This window comes from Triticum aestivum, chromosome 2B, assembly GCF_018294505.1.
Source record: "Triticum aestivum cultivar Chinese Spring chromosome 2B, IWGSC CS RefSeq v2.1, whole genome shotgun sequence".
Lineage (NCBI taxonomy): Eukaryota > Viridiplantae > Streptophyta > Magnoliopsida > Poales > Poaceae > Triticum > Triticum aestivum.
The window spans coordinates 404441111-404458505 of NC_057798.1; positions in this window are offsets into that span (position 1 = coordinate 404441111).

Sequence of the window (17395 nt, forward strand, 5' to 3'; positions counted from 1 at the left end):
GGATCTTTCAAGATAAGGATGGACCTTTTTTGTTTTTTTGAAACGAGGCAAAAGATTTGCCATTTTCATTGAATAAGGAGAAGAGTATGGATTAGTACATCACAGCCCCGCCAAAGCGAAAGGGCAAAGGCCTACTCTCGCGGCATCAAATTACACAAATGTTTGGCGCCCGCCATAGCCCAGATAGATGCCTCCTCCTTAATAGCTCGCACTATGACCGCCACAGGCGCCGCCCTGGTCCTGAACACGCGTGCATTCCGCTCCTTCCAAAGCTCCCAGCTTACAAGGTGTAGTACGGAGGCCAAGGCTCTCCTCGGGTGCGCATTGTTGGCGAGGACTCCATCCCACCAAAACCTTACTGTGTCAAAGTTCAGCCAGTGGGTGGTATCAACATCAAGGTGCAGCCATGCAAGGACCTCCTTCCAGTCCCGAATGGAGAAGCGGCACTTGAACAGTAGATGTGCCGCGGACTCTCGCACTTGATTGCAAAGCGGGCAACGATCACAGTTTGGCCACCCACGACGTTGCAACCTGTCCGCCGTCCAGACCCGATTTTGTGTGACCAACCATGCAAATAATTTACATTTTTGGGGGGCCCAAGCCTTCCAGACAATGGTTTGCAAGTTGGATTGAACAAGTCCAGCAAATTGGGCTAAATAGGCCGTCTTGGCAGAGTAAGATCCATCACTGGAGAGCTTCCAAATGATGGTGTCCGGGACACTAGGTTGAAGGTTGATAGGCAACAGCATGTTCCACAGGGCAATGAATTGTTTGAGATGGACTAGGGATAATCCTCCTGTTGTGTCAGTCCAATTTTACCCAATTATCCTCCCTGAGGGCTAAAGCAACGGTGGCACGCTTCTTCCTGGAAAGCTCGAAGATTTTTGGGGCGATGTCTTTGGGACAGATGCCATCCAACCAAGAAGATTCCCAGAAAATGGCCTTGGAGCCATCACCAATAGTGACCTTAGTGACAGCCGCAAAGATGTCTCGGTCTTCCTTTCTACAGGGGAGCTCGGAACCACACCATGCCCTTGGCGGGTCATCCCACTCCAGCCATAGCCATCTAAGGCGGAGCGCGGTGGCGAACTTTTTCAGATTGAGGATTCCCAGCCCCCCAAATTGCTTGGGCCTACAAACGTGCTCCCAGTTAATTTTGCATTTGCCTCCAGACACAGTGTCAGTTCCAGCCCAAAGATAGGCTCTTCGCAGGCTGTCCAATTTCTGTAGCACCTCCACCGGGATGTCTAGTGGGGTGATATGGTAGATGGCCACCGCCGTGAGGACCGCCTTGACAAAGGCCATTCGGCCCGCAATAGCCACATGTCTCCCTCTCCAAGGTGCAAGCTTTCCGACTGCTTTGTCTTCAAGGTGTTGTAAATGGATCCTTTTGAGCCGTCGAATCGCAAGCGGAAGGCCTAAGTAGCGAATTGGGAATGATGATCGGCAGGCCGGGAAATGTTGCAGGATGTCATTAAGGTCCAGATTTGTGCATTGGATGGGGGCAACCAAGCTCTTCGCACAGTTGGTGACCAGCCCCGTTGATTCACCAAAGGAGGAGAGCGTGTTGGCAATGAAACTAACATCTTCCTTGATAGGGGCGCAAAAAATTGTCGCATCGTCAGCATATAAGGAAGCCCTAATGCCCGTGAAGCGACTGCCTAGCGGGTGCAGAAGACCCTGAGAGGTGGCCTTTTCCAAGATGTGGTGCAACGGATCAATGGCCAATACAAAGAGCAACGGCGAGAGAGGGTCACCCTGTCGAAAGCCACATCCATGCTTGATCGGGTCACCGGCAATACCATTGAGCAAAACTCTGGAGGAGGCCGTGGAGAGGAGAGCTGAAACCCACCCTTTGAAGCGACTCGGGAAGCCATGGTGTGTTAGCAGCTCCATCAGATAATCCCATTTTACCGAGTCAAAAGCCTTCTTGATGTCAAGCTTGAAGAGGAGCATAGGAGTTTTTTTTCGGTGAAATTTCCTTGCCAAGTTCCGGACATACAGGAAGTTGTCATGTATACTCCTTGTTTTGATGAAGGCGCTTTGCGCAATGGAGACGATATTATTCATGTGACGGGCCAGCCGTGTTGCAAGGATTTTGGCAATGAGCTTTGCAATGGCATGTATCAGGCTGATGGGTCTGAAGTCTGAGATGTCTTCGGCGCCATCTTTCTTAGGGATGAGGGCAATATTCGCCGAGTTGAGCCAGTGGAAGTTTTCCGCATGCAGATTTGAGAACTTGTTGATCACTAACATGACATCATCTTTGATAATGTCCCAGCAGACCATGAAAAATTTCCCGGTGAAACCGTCAGGTCCCGGGGCCTTGTCTCCAGGAAGAGCAGAGAGTGCATCCTTGACTTCATCCTCTGTGATGGGCTCCCCAAGGTCGGAGAGGTCATGGGTCGTAGGGGGAAGGGCGGACCAGTTGATAGTCTTGGAGCGTGGCGAACCCCTCTTGATAATGTTGGAAAAATGTGTCTGGACAATGCTGCTTTTATGATCATGGCTAGTCACCCAGCCACCTTCGTGCTTGAGTCTGTGGATAAGGTTTTTCCGGCGTCTCCCGTTGATCCGAAGATGGAAGTAACGGGTGTTTGCATCCCCCTCTTTGATATTTGTTATCCGTGAGTTTTGCTTTTTCCTAGCCCTTTCCATTACAGCCAGCCCGATCACTCTTTTCTTAAGTCTTTTATGAAGGTCCACCTCCTCCGCGCTAAGATCTCTATGGTCTTGGGCCTCATCAAGACGCAAGATGATCTCCAGAGCCATGTGCAGTTGTACTTTGGCTTGAGAGAAGAGGGTCTTACTCCAGGACCTAAGCCTCTGACTAGTAAGCTTAAGTTTGTGGAAGAGCCTTTGGTACGCCTCAGAGTGCATGGAGGGCTCATTCCAAGCATCATGGACGGTTTGGCGGAATCCATGCATGTTTGTCCAGAAGTTCTCAAAGCGGAAAGTCTTCGGTCGTCGGGGGCCATCGTCGTTAGCTAGTAGAAGTGGGCAATGATCCGAGAGGGAAGATGACAGAGCCTGGAGGATATGCTTGTCAAAAATAATGTCCCAATCCTCATTACAGAAGAAGCCATCAAGCTTGGACATGGTTGGGTTGCTTTGTTCATTGCTCCAGGTGAACTTCCTGTTTTGGAGGTGAATTTCTTTGAGCTCACAGAAATTGAGGGCGTCTCGGAAGCGAGCGATGCGGCTACGGTTTGCATTGGAACGATTCTTGTCACGAGCGCGGTAGATTTGGTTGAAGTCGCCCGTGACCAACCATCCATCACCTTGAGGTGGTTTCTCAGCCATCAACTCGTTAAAGAAATCGTCCTTCAGGTTATTTCTGGTCGGTCCATAGACCGTGGTGAAGTTGAAACAGGTACCGGAGCTAATGATGGTGATCTTTGCCGAGAGGGTGTAGGTTCCAAAGTGCACGTTTTCAAGTTTCATGTGGTTTTCATCCCAAAGCAGAAGGATTCCCCCACGAGTGCCTATAGCAGGACGCTGCGCAAAACCCTTGAGCCTGTAGCCGCCCAAGAAGGAGGCGATCATAGGGTCAACAAGCTCCATTTTTGTTTCTTGGAAGCACGCTAAGTGGCAGGCCGAGGCAGCGACGGTTTCATTGACACTAGCTCTTCTATTTGGGCAATTCAATCCCCGAACATTCCACTTCAAAACACTGAGGTGGCTAGCCATGGATAATATCATGCAACTTCAAACTGACATTAGACAAGCACCAGGAGGGGTTCAGTTTGCCTTACCAAGGCAACAAATGGACCTTTATTTGTTGTCCATGCATATGCTCATGACATATTGCTATCACCAAAGATCGTCTATGGATCGATATGAAGACCCAAGCTTCAGTCCTTCCGTTTTAATCCTCTCCAAGACTCCAAATCTATATGTTTCGTGAAAGTAACCTGCTTTGTGATCATTGATCGCATGCATGGGAATGGGATACACATCTAGCAGAAAGAGAGGAATCGGTTCATGCGTGCATATATATAGAATCAAGGAACCTAGCTAGCTAATGGAGTCCTCGCAGGCATGACTGGATAGATGATACCCGTGCAGGTATTTGAATGTCGATAAACTTGTTGATTGATATTCCTGCTTCTCCTCCGGCCTGCAGGCCGGTTGACCGGATCATCCACTTTACAGGCCTGGTATTGATTTGCACGAATAAATTGACCGGCCAGGTTGATTGTATTGTACGTATATAGTATATGCATGAGAGAAAAATGTAAGCTGCCATGGGATGCATATGCATTTTTTTGAGGCGAAACTGTAAAACAATTGTTCTACGGTATTTTCATTATTAAATAAATATATACAAACAAATAATACAACTAGTGTCACCCAATACCAGTTCTAGGAAACATTAAAATTAAACTATAAGTTCTGTGCTATCTAAATTTCAATCTGTTCCGCCTTCGCTTGCTTCGCTCTTAGCTTGGTATTCTGAAGCCATTCTTTCAGATAGTGTTTCCAGGAATTCAAGTGTGGAGCTGCCACTCTAAAAAATTTGTCATTCCTAACCATCCAAGTACTCCAACATTCCATGAATAACGATCTCCATAGCAATGTCTTTCGGAAGCATATGCATTATCAAGGCACTGATGATGGAGAGGTGCACACGTATGCAGGCGTGTTCGTTGGCGACAACAAGGTGCCTAGCCAGCCAGCCAGCCAGCCAGCCAGGAATATCAACGAGTAGCGAGTTGCATGCGGCTGGATACGCATCTTCCTGATCGATCGGAACTTGATCAGACCCAAAATGGAAGGGGAGTCAAAGGATAGTATCGCGCGTACGAACCACGCACGCGAACATCGATACACATCCATGTCGTCGGCTCACCCGGGCCATTTGACGGCGATCGATCATACCTAGTTTGATCGGCATCTGGCACATACTGCTTCAGAACAATGCTTTTAAGAAAACACGTGTCGTTTCAAACACTGAGGCCTTGTTTGTTTCATAAGTCCTAGGATTTTTTGAAGTCCCAACTTATAAGTCATAAGTCCCTACTTGTTTGTTTACAGGGACTTATAAGTCCCGAGTCCCTACCTGCTTGTTTACAGGGACTTATAAGTCCATGTTGCACCACTGCAACGAGGCTCAGGAGAGGGCCTGTCCGGTGATTGAAGGCATCGTTGCAATGAACCGAGACAGTACGAACCGAGGCGGGGCGGCGAACCGAGGCAGAACGAACCGAGGCGGGGCAGCGACGGGGCGGCGACGGGGCGAGAGGCGGGGCGGCGACGGGGCGAGAGGCAGGGCGGCGGCGGCGATTGGACCGAGAGGCAGGCGGCGTGCGGGGAACGAGCCTGGAGCGACGCGGGGTAGGTCCGGCCTGGGATAAGTCCCAATAAGCTCCTCCCTGAGAGTCTTATTTGATAAGTCCCAAATCACCACAATAAGTCCCAATAAGTTCCTTATGTTTGGTTTAGGTGGGACTTATAGGGACTTTTTGAAGTCCCTAAACCAATAAGTCCCTGGAAACAAACACCCTCTGAGAAAGGATCGCGGAGTGAGCCTACTTCACATGATTTGGTTCCTTAGAGCATCTATAACCGGACTTGCCATATCCGGCACCTTATACGTCCGTGGAAGCGTCCAGGCACGTCTGCGGATAGTGACCGGGCAGTCTATAAATCGGCGCGTCCACAACCGCATATCTAATATTCGGCATCCTATATTCATATAAAATCATGCAACGTACTACGCAGATCATCAAGCGGACAAATTTGACAGAGAAAGGACATATAAACTGATAGCAAATGGACATAATTCACATGTAAACATCACCAAAAAAGAATCATAGTTCAATCGTTCGACAAATTTTAACTAAATAGTACTACGAGCTACAATATAGAAACGGGGAGAGTGTCGAGCTTCACTACTTCCTCGCGAAACCTTTGCCCTTCCGGCCGCTGGCGCTGCTGTAGGTGTCCGTGGCAGGAGGTGGGTCATCGTCGGAGCCGTCATTGTCCGAGCTGTCGGTGTCGCAGGAAGAGGGATGATAATGTATCCCTCCAAGCACCGGACGATGTTGTCCTGCTTGTGCTTGAGCTTGGCCACCCTCGTCGCCTCCGCTGCTTCCTCCGCCGCCTCCCGCTCGGACTGCTCAATGCCGAGCCGAAGCGCCTTGGCATTGATCCTGCGGAGTCGGCCGGCGTGACAGACGGTACACTCACGGGAGGAGATGGTCCTCCTCGTCGGGCACCGTCGGTGTCATGTGACGGCGGCGGGAGGACCGCGGGGCAAGGTCGGACTATCCCTTGCCCTTTACCTCTCCCGATGTGCGACACACACTTCTGATTCCGGAGTGCGCATCCGCGGTGCTGGTGGAGCGGACACTAGAGCCCACCGCTGCCTGCCCGGAGCAGCGGTCGGAGGGGAGTCAGCGGACGGACGACCAGCGCCGATTGAGCTGCCCTCGAAGATCCGTGCACGGTGCAGGAAGGACCATCTCCGGCGTCGTCACTGCGGTGGCAGGCAAGAGGTGCCCACAGACCAGAACCGGAGGTGCCGCCCGTGTCCACCCGTGAGCGCTGCAGCTCGATCCGGAGGGCAAGCTTGTCCTTGTCTCCGGTAGCATCGCAGAGGAAAGCATCCCAATCGTCGTCGCGAGAGCCGTCAAAGTGGCTGCCGGTGCTGCACATGGTCGCCAGAGATCGAGAGTTGATGAATTGGAGAAAGGGAGAGCTGAACGAAGCAGAGCGTAGTGAAGTGAAGCTAGGGTTTGATCCGGATGTTTTTTTGTAGGGTCACAATGGGTGAGAGGTGGGCTCTGTGGACGTGATGGACGCGCCCGGGTAGACTAGGATTTGGTCCTGCCTTGTCTTGTACTCTAAGTTGGTCATTGTACTCCTATATATATATATATATGCCCACGAGGCTCAAGCAATAATCATCGATTCCACCAATCCCCCTCTATTCCCTTCTTACATGGTATCAGCCTAACCGATCCAACCCTAGCCGCCGCTGCTTCCGCTCTACCCCGCCCCGGGGCGGTCAATCTCATGATCGCCGCCCGGAGCCACGCCGCCTGTACCTAGGGTTCATCCGCCGGTCGTGTTGACCGGCTACCCTAGAGAGTTTTTTCCCGGTCTTTGGTCTGGATTTTTCTCTCTTGCCGGTCATCTTGATCGGCGTTTTTCTTTTTAGTTTTCCGATCTAAAATCGGTTTGCGTCGCCCACGATTGGCTTTTCTGTCCGAGCCGGTTGGCTCCCGATGAACAACACGCATTCTGTTGCCTCCCGATGAACACGATGACACAATTTCTCCATTCTGACCCAGCCATGTACACGAGCCCTGGCCGTATATATGCGCGAGTAGGCGTTCGAGACCCCGCCCATATGTATGTACGTGGCTGTATTTACTTTCTTGCACCATGGTTGTACGTACGTGTACACTCTGCATGCGTGCCTCTACTACGACACGTGCCCTTCCTTACTCGACCACGGTTCATTGTGCAGCCTGCAGACAGACCGATTGACCAGTATGTACGTACATGTTCGTGACCAGAATGACAACGCTACATATGCTTCGACCAGGTGGGTCCCGACTGTCAGGGAGGATAAGGAGGCACTTCTTTGCGTGCGAAGATGTAGCTGGTGGGTCCCAGCCGTCAGGGGGAAACGTTTTATTCGCGAAATACGGTGGCTCGTCCGGTGGGTCCCTGCTGTCAGGTGGAGGAATCATTATTTTGCGCGTAATAAGGAGGCACTTCCTTACTGCGGCTGTGGACCCAGCTATCATCCTCTCCACGTATAGTACTCTTCCGATGGAAGTCGTTCCTTGACCACATTGACCACGCTGCACCGAGAGAACCAAGGCGGTGGACGACGGCGAGGCCTAGGAAGGGGACGACGTGGAGCTGGGGAAGACACGGCAGTGGATGCTCATGCCGAGAGGAGTACGAGGGTTCACTGGTTCGGCTGCGGTGTGAGGCTGCCATCGCCACATAATAACCTGGGGTGTGGGCGAGTAGAGGGATGTCCTGGCCAGCGGTGGGAGTAGTAGGGGGTGGTGAGGCCTCCGTGGCAGCACAGCTGGCCACAGGAGGCAGAAGCAGGCAACATGACCGGCGCTGGTTTGGGCGGCTGGAGCAAGAAGACCAGAGGTTAAAGAAGCACTACGACTGTTGGATGGACATCATAAGGTCACTGGAGCTAGAATCGTTCATATTGACTAAGTTGACAAAGCCCTTCGTCCGTGTCAGTAGGCTCACAAGTCAACCTCCAATTACGGTGGTTCCCAGCTAGCAGGGGGAGAATTCATTTTTTATGCATAAAAAAGAGGCACTTCCTTGCGTGCGAAGATATAACTGGTGGATCCAAGCTGTCAGCAGGGGGAACATTTTTTTCACGAAATACAGACGCCCTTCCGGTGGGTCCCAGCTGTCAGGTGGAGGGATCATTATTTTGCATGCAATAAGGAGGCATTTCCTTACGTGCGGCTGTGGACCCAGCTGTCAGCCTCTCCACATACAGTCCACTTCAAATGAATGCCGTTTGTTAACCACGTCACGCCGAGCGCACCAGGGCAGTGGACGACGGCGAGGCCTAGGAAGGGAACGACACGGAGCGAGGGAAGACTCGACAGTTGTTTCCCACGCGGAGGGGAGTACGAGGGTTTACTGGTTCGACTACCGTCACTGGAGAATAACAACAGGTGTGGGTGATTAGAGGGATGGCTAGGCCAGCGATGGGAGTACGGTGAGGCGGTGAGGCCCGTGCGGCAGCATAGCCGACCGCAGGAGGAGTGAGCAGGCAGTCCCTCGGCGCTTGTTTGAGCGGCTGGAGCAGGAAGAGCAGAGATTGAAGAAGCACGACGGCCGTTGGATGAACATCCAATAGTCACTGCTCTCGTGTGTTGACTAAGTTGACACGGTGTTGCATGTGCGTCAACCTTTTTTTAGGAAAGCATATGTGTCAACCTATCGTAGGCGCACAAGTCAGCCTCAAATGTGTGGAAAACAACATACAACCCATCTGCCATTATTTCTAATAATTTACAACGCATTTTCTAATTCTTAAGGATTTTTTTCGAGCCCATCTTCTTTTTGTTAGCATTACAACCCATATTGTGGCCACGGTTAAAAATTATACGAAATTTTGCATATTTTGGTGCAGTCAACTGTTTTTAATCCCGAAATTTTGAGTCACATTCAAACTAATTCGAAAAATAAATTCATATCAATATAAAATCCAAATAATTGTCCACGCATAAAAATCAATGGAATCTAAGATCTCAAAATAAAAAAAGGAAATTTGAAACTAATTACCGGTTTGATTTGTTTTAAAAATGTACAACCCATTTCTCATTACTGATAGCCCATTTTATCGTCTTGAAAGATTTGCAGCCCTGCAGGGCTGAAAAATCAAGTAGGCCTCGGTTGGGTATTTTTCAAAAGAACAAAAAAACTGGGCTGGCCATTTTTAGAAAGAAAAAAAACTATTGGACTGGTCTTGTGGTAAACATAAAATAAAAGGCTGGCTAGATAGGCGAGAGTGCCCCGCACAGCCTAGTTGACACTACTGGGCAAGCTACTTCCCTGAAAAAACTGGGCAAGCTACTGGGTCTCTCGTGTCAGCTGCTTGTTGTGCAATTCTCTCGTTTATTGACTACGTTCACAATGGCATGGGACCCAGATGTCAGAAATCCATTAGGAGGAACCATTTTTCTGGCTTGAAATAAGGAGGCACTTGCTTGCGTACTGCCATGACCTTGGTGGGTCCCTTTGTCATCCTCTCCACATACAATCATCTCCTGATTGTGTATGCGTCAACCTAGTAGGCCCAGAAGTCAGCCTCTAAACCCGTGATGGACAAATACAACCCATTTTAAAAAATAACAGCCCATTCCATATGTTCAAATGGAAAGTTAAACATATTGAGCAAAGTAACAGGTCTGACCAGATATAGAGTACTGAACTTCCACGTTGACAACCATCATAGCCAAGTTAACTACCTACTCCCACTAATACTCTAGTGTTCAAGTACTGACTTAGTCCTAGCTAACTAGACAATGTCGGCCGCCATCTGCGGTACATGCTAAATGCCGGCACCGACATCCTCCTCCTCGCCTCGGACTTGCCGGAGGTGCGATAGGGCGCGTTGCTCGCGCGCGTTGGCCCTTTCCATGCCGGCGTGGTCCACCAAACTTCGGCTTCTAAGTGGGAAACCCACTTGATGAGCTGGTAATAAAATTCGGCATCACGCACGCGTGCATACCCGACAGCCTCTAGGGTTATTTGCCCGGCGCTGGCCTCCACGTAGTCGGCCCAGTCGCGGGCGCTCTGCTCGCGACTCAAAGTGGCAGTGCACTGCTGCCCCATGCCCCGCTAGTAGCACAAATCGGCGATAAACTGCTCCTCCGCCAGGCGGTCGCGCTCCAACAAGTCCTCGTACTCCGCATTGCCATCTAAAGACCGATAGAATGCCTCCTCCCTCCGCCTTCCTTTCGGTGAATAACTGAACACTAGCTCCAGCGGTGAGCGCCTCTGGCGTTGCCTATTGTGGACGGTCGGGGGCATGACGGACGTGGCAAGAGCAAGGGCAAGTGGCGAGCGACGTCGGGTCGGTGGGGGTTGTGAGGGGAGTAGATAGGGCGAGTTGGGTGATGGTGCTACCGGAGAATGCCGGGAACCAGTAATTATAGGTGGAAGGTAGGTGAAGCAGTGTGTCACGGAAACGCGACGGTCATCAGAATTCAATGCATAAGCAGGCATGGCTTAGCGTGCTAGCTTACTGTGGAAAACTGGAAAAATAGATGTGTCGTCCCGTCCCGTCAGTGGTGCGACCCGTCCGTGTTGGGTCGCACATCGGCATGACGGTCAAACGAGTGCACTCGAATCATATAGATGAGGTACTCCCTCCTTGTCAAAAATGATTCCACCACTCATCATCTACCTTGGTTGGTGAGATTTTTGAATTGAGCCCTGCAAACCGGAAAGGAGGTAGTACGTGCGTGATCTGTTATTTATTCATGTAGGATTGAGTAGGTCGGATAGTGTACGTATAGGATCGAGTATGTCGGATAGTGTATGTGTAGGATCACATTAGTTGATGAACGTTCACTGGGATATAAGGCATTTGCGAACGTTTTTGCTAGCAGTTTCTTCAGATTCGCATGTCATTTTCTTCAGTACAACTTGTTTGTTTCTTTAGAGGTAGGCATTTTATTTAGGAAACTGCCACCTTTGGATCTTGCATCGCACTAAAACTGCCAGGAGCGTATTAGTATGCTAGCTAGTGATCGATAAGTAACTTGTAAACACTAAGCGAACAGAAATAAGGAACTGTCAGTAACTTGTAAACACTGAGAACACAGAAATCAGGATCATGCTGTGCACAGTAGTAAGAGCCGATCAGTTTGAAATGTTCACACGAGACTCACAGGCCTGGCATTGTAATATGTTCACATTAGTAGCCCAAATTCACAACCAACTAGTAACATGTTAATGCATCTAAATGATTCATAGATCATATACAAATATGTAGCTCCAAAAGCAAAGATCTAGAAAAAACATATGTTCTTCCTACTAACATGGATGCTTCTCTGGGCCAACATTCAGTACAGAGTGAAAGACAAATTTGTTTGTGAAGTCTACAATTCCTCTTGCAAACATAAGTGGCTTCACCAACAGCTGGAACCATGAGAATGAACCACACATGATGGAGGAACATCCACTGCAATATGATTTTGTCTTCTCTCGATCACACGGCGAGACTACTTTCGGAATACAAACTTTAACTTAGGAAAAATGATGCCCATTGCATAATCAAACCAAAGCAAAGCACCTAGTGTTGGCCAATAAATACTACAGTACTACTTTTGTGCAGTCCATAAAGTGACTATCCAGTCTTTCTGTGTCTATTTTCAAATGGCACTCCATGCAGTGACTATACTATTCTTTTGTGCAGTTCCACCAAAATTCCGGTCACTTTGTTTGTTTGCCAAATAGCAACGGGCAGACATCTGTATGCACAAATATCAACTAGCTAGTAAACATATACCCCACCTTGTATTTTCGGTTTAAACACGCCTCTTCTGCTTAGCATCTGTCATGTTTTGCACCGGACAATTTGATACTATCATGTTTTGCCCTAGACAATTTTGTACTGAATTGATTTGCTGGTTCAGAGCAGAAATATAGCACCTATTCTTCATCAGACCAAGGGTATCATGTTCCCAGTGATGGAAGAGGTAAAATTGATACAACCAAAATTGAGCATCCAATCATTGAATCATGTCATGCACCTCCAATGTAGGTCCACCCTGCCAATAAATTCACATGCAAACCACTAATATTACTATCTAATGACAGTACAAAAAGAGTAGCGAGATAGTAGCAAACCATATACCTTCGTAATGAACAGCTCATAGTGCCACCAATGGACATAAAGGTTTGGAAGAAAACATGCTCCTAATGTTGAACCATTTGGACTTTTTGTGCAGTTCCACTAAAATCGAGCATCCCTCTTTGCATAGATATTGAAAGTGTGATTACTATAAAAGTGGCACTAGTTGAAGCATAGACTCACAAATATAAGCATTCCAATTTCTTAATGGGAAAAGGTAGCAAGACTGTTTCTAACCACCTGTTTGAAGGAATAAATAAGGCAACAACATCTGATGTCAGGAAGGCATACATAGTTTTTTCTTAAAAATTGAACCATTCCCGACCTTTCCTCTTCTTTTAAGCATATTTTGTGCAGTTCAACTAAAATAAAATGGCATCACCGCCTTGACAATTCAGTGATAGTATACAGAAATAAATGACTTAACATTACATCATGATGTCAGGTATTTAATCACATGCATTAGAGACAAACATACAGACCTCCTCCTATAACATAATGAACATGAATTTTAACAAAGGTGTGACTAGCTTTACCGGGATAATTTGAGTGAACTCTACACCCTTTGTTCCTTAATATAAGACATTTTCGTAGTTCAATTTAAAGTACCCAAACATCTAGTATTTAGAAAAACAGGTAGTAGTTTTCTTGAGCACATATCTGGGAAAGCTTGCCACACTTTATATATGTCCATACGCTAATGCAACACCATTCGAATAGTACAAATATACACTAATCCAGTGGCTAGTGCAATAGTAGAGTAGTTTTTTTTATTACGGGGTATAGTACAATGGTTTTACTGAACATATTTCCATAAGCTAGCATTGGAAGATTTCTATAAGAATTAACAATACAAAATGTAAAGCTAACAAGTTTCAACATTGGTATACTAGCTGTGCAACAACATTAAACCAAATACAAAAGTATGAAGGTAACTAGCATTATTAACTAATGATAGTATAAAAAATGCAAACCATGTACCTTCAAGGTAAATATCATTTCAAACTCGAGGGGACTTGAAAAATTGCTATCCGAATCTTGATAATCGATCAAACATAAAAACTTGATCGAACGGATCAAGAGAACAGCCGGAGGAGGAGGTGCCCACTCTCGACCTTTCCTCTTCTCCTCTTAATTTTTGTGCAGTTTAACCAAAATAAAATGACATCAGTGCCTTGGCATTTTGGTGACACTGTACAAAAAAAATCAACTTATCTCATGAAAGTGAGGTATGTAATCTATAAGCATTAATAGTGCAAAAATCTGAAGGTAGTAACAAGTTTCATCGTTTTTATACTGGCTGTGCAACAGCATTAGAATGCCTCAGCTGACAAATCTTTAATACATCCACAATCAACAGCTAATCCTGAAATAATCCAGTGACATTAAATGGCATTGCTTAAATTTATCGGTGGCATTAGACTGAGTGCGGCATTAGTTAAATGTGGCATCACTTTAGCAGTAGCATTCCTTGACTTTATCGTTGGCATTATACTAAGAGCCAAAAAGTGGCAATAAGAGCATGGGATGCCCATTCGGACAGTGGGCGCACCAGTACGATGTACCTCCACGGACGCATAGAGTAGTGCCTAGAGCAACAAATATCTAGGCAGCATATGTGGATTACGTCCCATTTTTGTGCTCTTCAGCCACCTTTTTCCTATGTGAGTGTGACGCTCCCGATTCAATCGTACACTAATCATGCACACAAACGTGTATGATCAAGATCAGGGACTCAAGGGAAGATATCATAACATAACTCTAAAACATAAATAAGTCATACAAGCATCGTAATACAAGCCAGGGGCCTCGAGGGCTCGAATACAAGTGCTCGATCATATACGACTCAGCGGAAGCAACAATATCTGAGTACAAACATAAGTAAACAAGTTGCCATAAGATGACTAGCACAAACTGGGATACAGATCGGAAGAGGCGCATGCCTCCTGCCTGGGATCCTCCTAAACTACTCCTGGTCATCGTAACCGGCCTGCACATAGAAGTAGGCACCTCCGGAGTAGTAGTCGTCGTCGACGGTGGCGTCTGGATCCTGGGCTCCAACGTCTGGTTGCGACATCCGAGAAGAAGAGGAAAACAGGGGAAAATAGGGAGCAAAGCAACCGTGAGTACTCATCCAAAGTACTCTAAGCAAGGAGCTACACTACATATGCATGGGTATATGTGTAAGGAGGCAATATGAGTGGACTGAACTGCAGAATGCCAGAATAAGAGGGGGATAGCTAGTCCTATCGAAGACTACGCTTCTGGCAGCCTTCGTCTTACAGCATGTAGAAGAGAGTAGAGTGAAGTCCTCCGAGTAGCAACACATAGCATAATCCTACCCGGCGATCCTCCCCTCGTCGCCCTGTGGAAAAGCGATCACCGGGTTGTCTGTGGAACCTGTCTGGGTGTGTTTTATTAAGTATCCGGTTCTAGTTGTCATAAGGTCAAGGTACAACTCCAGGTCGTCCTTTTGCCGAGGGACACGGCTATTCGAATAGATTAACTTCCCTGCAGGGGTGCACCACATAACCCAACACGCTCAATCCCATTTGGCCGGACACACTTTCCTGGGTCATGCCCGGCCTCGGTAGATCAACACGTCGCAGCCCCACCTAGGCATAACAAAGAGGTCAGCACGCCGGTCTAAATCCTATGCGCGCAGGGGTCTGGGCCCATCGCCCATTGCATAGCTGCACGTTGCGTGGGAGGCCGGAGAGCAGACCTAGCAACCTCCATTACCAAGGAAGTTGCGTTACGCGGTCCAACCCAGCGCGCGCCGCTCTGTCGCTGATTTCACGAAGGCTTCAGCTGATACCACGACGGCGAGTGCCCATAACTGTTCCTGCGTAGTTGGTTAGTGCATATAGGACAGTGGCCAGACTCAGATCAAATACCAAGATCTCGTTAAGCGTGTTATTATGAAGCAACCGCGAATGCCGACCAGGGCCAGGCCCACCTCTCTCCTAGGTGGCCTCAACCTGCCCTGTCGCTCCGCCGCAAAGATCCACATAGAGGGCCGTCGGGAAAGTATGTCTTTTCAGCCCCCAATTTGTGAATCAACCACGGGTTGTCTGTGGAACTTGTCTGGGTGTGTTTTATTAAGTATCCGGTTCTAGTTGTCATTAGGTCAATGTACAACTCTGGGTCGTCCTTTTATCGAGGGACACGGCTATTCGAATAGATTAACTTCCCTGCAGGGGTGCACCACATAACCCAACACGCTCGATCCCATTTGGTCGGACACGCTTTCCAGGGTCATGCTCGGCCTCGGAAGATCAACACGTCGCAGCCCCACCTAGGCACAATAGAGAGGTCAGCACGCCGGTCTAAATCCTATGCGTGCAGGGATCTGGGTCCATCGCCCATTGCACACCTGCACGTTGTGTGGGTAGCCGTAGAGCAGACCTAGCAACCTCCATTATAAAGGAAGTTGCGTTACGCGGTCCAACCCGGAGCGCGCCGCTCAGTCGCTGACGTCACGAAGGCTTCGGCTGATACCACGACGTCTAGTGCCCATAACTGTTCCCGCGTAGTTGGTTAGTGCGTATAGGCCAGTGGCCAGACTCAGATCAAATACCAAGATCTCGTTAAGTGTGTTATTATGAAGCAACCGCGAATGCCGACCAGGGCCAGGACCACCTCTCTCCTAGGTGGCCTCAACCTGCCCTGTCGCTCCGCCACAAAGATCCACATAGAGGGCCGTCGGGAAAGTATGTCCTTTCAGCCCCCAATTTGTGAATTAATCGCGGGTACTCAATGAGCTGACCCGACTTTACTCACCATCTGTATAGTATGTATGTATAGTATATACCCGTGATCACCTCTCGAGTGATCACGACCCGATAGTATAGCAAGGCAGACTGACAAGAATGTAGGGACACAAATGATAAACTAGCATCCTATACTAAGTATTTAGGATTGTAGGTAAGGTATCAACAGATGTAGCAACAATGTCAGGCTATGCATCAGAATAGGATTAACGAAAAGCAGTAACATGCTACACTACTCTAATGCAAGCAGTATAGAGGAGAATAGGCGATATCTGGTGATCAAGGGGGGGGGGCTTGCCTGGTTGCTCTGACAAGAAAGAGGGGTCGTCAACTCCGTAGTTGAACTGGGCAGCAGCAGCGTCGGTCTCGTAGTCTACCGGAGAGAAGAGGGGGAAGAAAAAAATGAATACAATGCAAACAGATGCATAACGATGCATGACATGACAAGTAACGGTGCCAGGTGTGCCCTAACACAGTAGGAGGTGATACCGGTGAAGGGGGAAAACATCCGGGAAAGTATCCCCGGAGTTTCACGTTTACAGACAAATGAACTAGAGGAGGAAAATTGCATGTTTGATATATTAGGGATGTGTGGCGGACGAACGGGCTGCGATCCGGATTCGTCTCGTTGTTCTAAGCAACTTTCATGTAGAAAGTATTTTCATCCGAGCTACGGTTTGTTTTATATGATTTTCTAAAGTTTTAATCATTTTCTGATTTTAATTATTTATTTTAAATCCAACATTATCCAGAACAGTGAATGATGACGCAAGCATGACATCAGAGTGATGTCAGAAGGTCAACTGGTCGGTTGACCAGTCAAACCAGACAGGTGGGTCTAGTGGGACCCACATGTCATTGTCAGGGGCACTAACAGGGGGTTTATACTAACTAAATGGTTTAATTAGCGGGTGGGGCCCAGTAGACAGTGAGTGACTAAGGTTTTAATTAATTAATTTAATTAATTAGCAATTATCTATTTTATTTTTATAATTTTATGGCGTGGGGCCCGCATGTCATAGACACAGGGGAGCCACGTCGGCGTTGACCGAGTCAATGGTTCAACGGGGCCCACCCGTCAATGACACAAGGGGGCCCATGCGTCAGGCCAACTCAGCGACGGTCGGCAACTCATTGGAATCACGCCGGCGAACCCGTTCGCGGCGACGCGTCCTCGGGCCTCGTCGAAAATCGCCCACAGGGCACCATTTTGAACGCGGCTGGGCGCGTTAGAACGGCAAGACGATGAAGCATC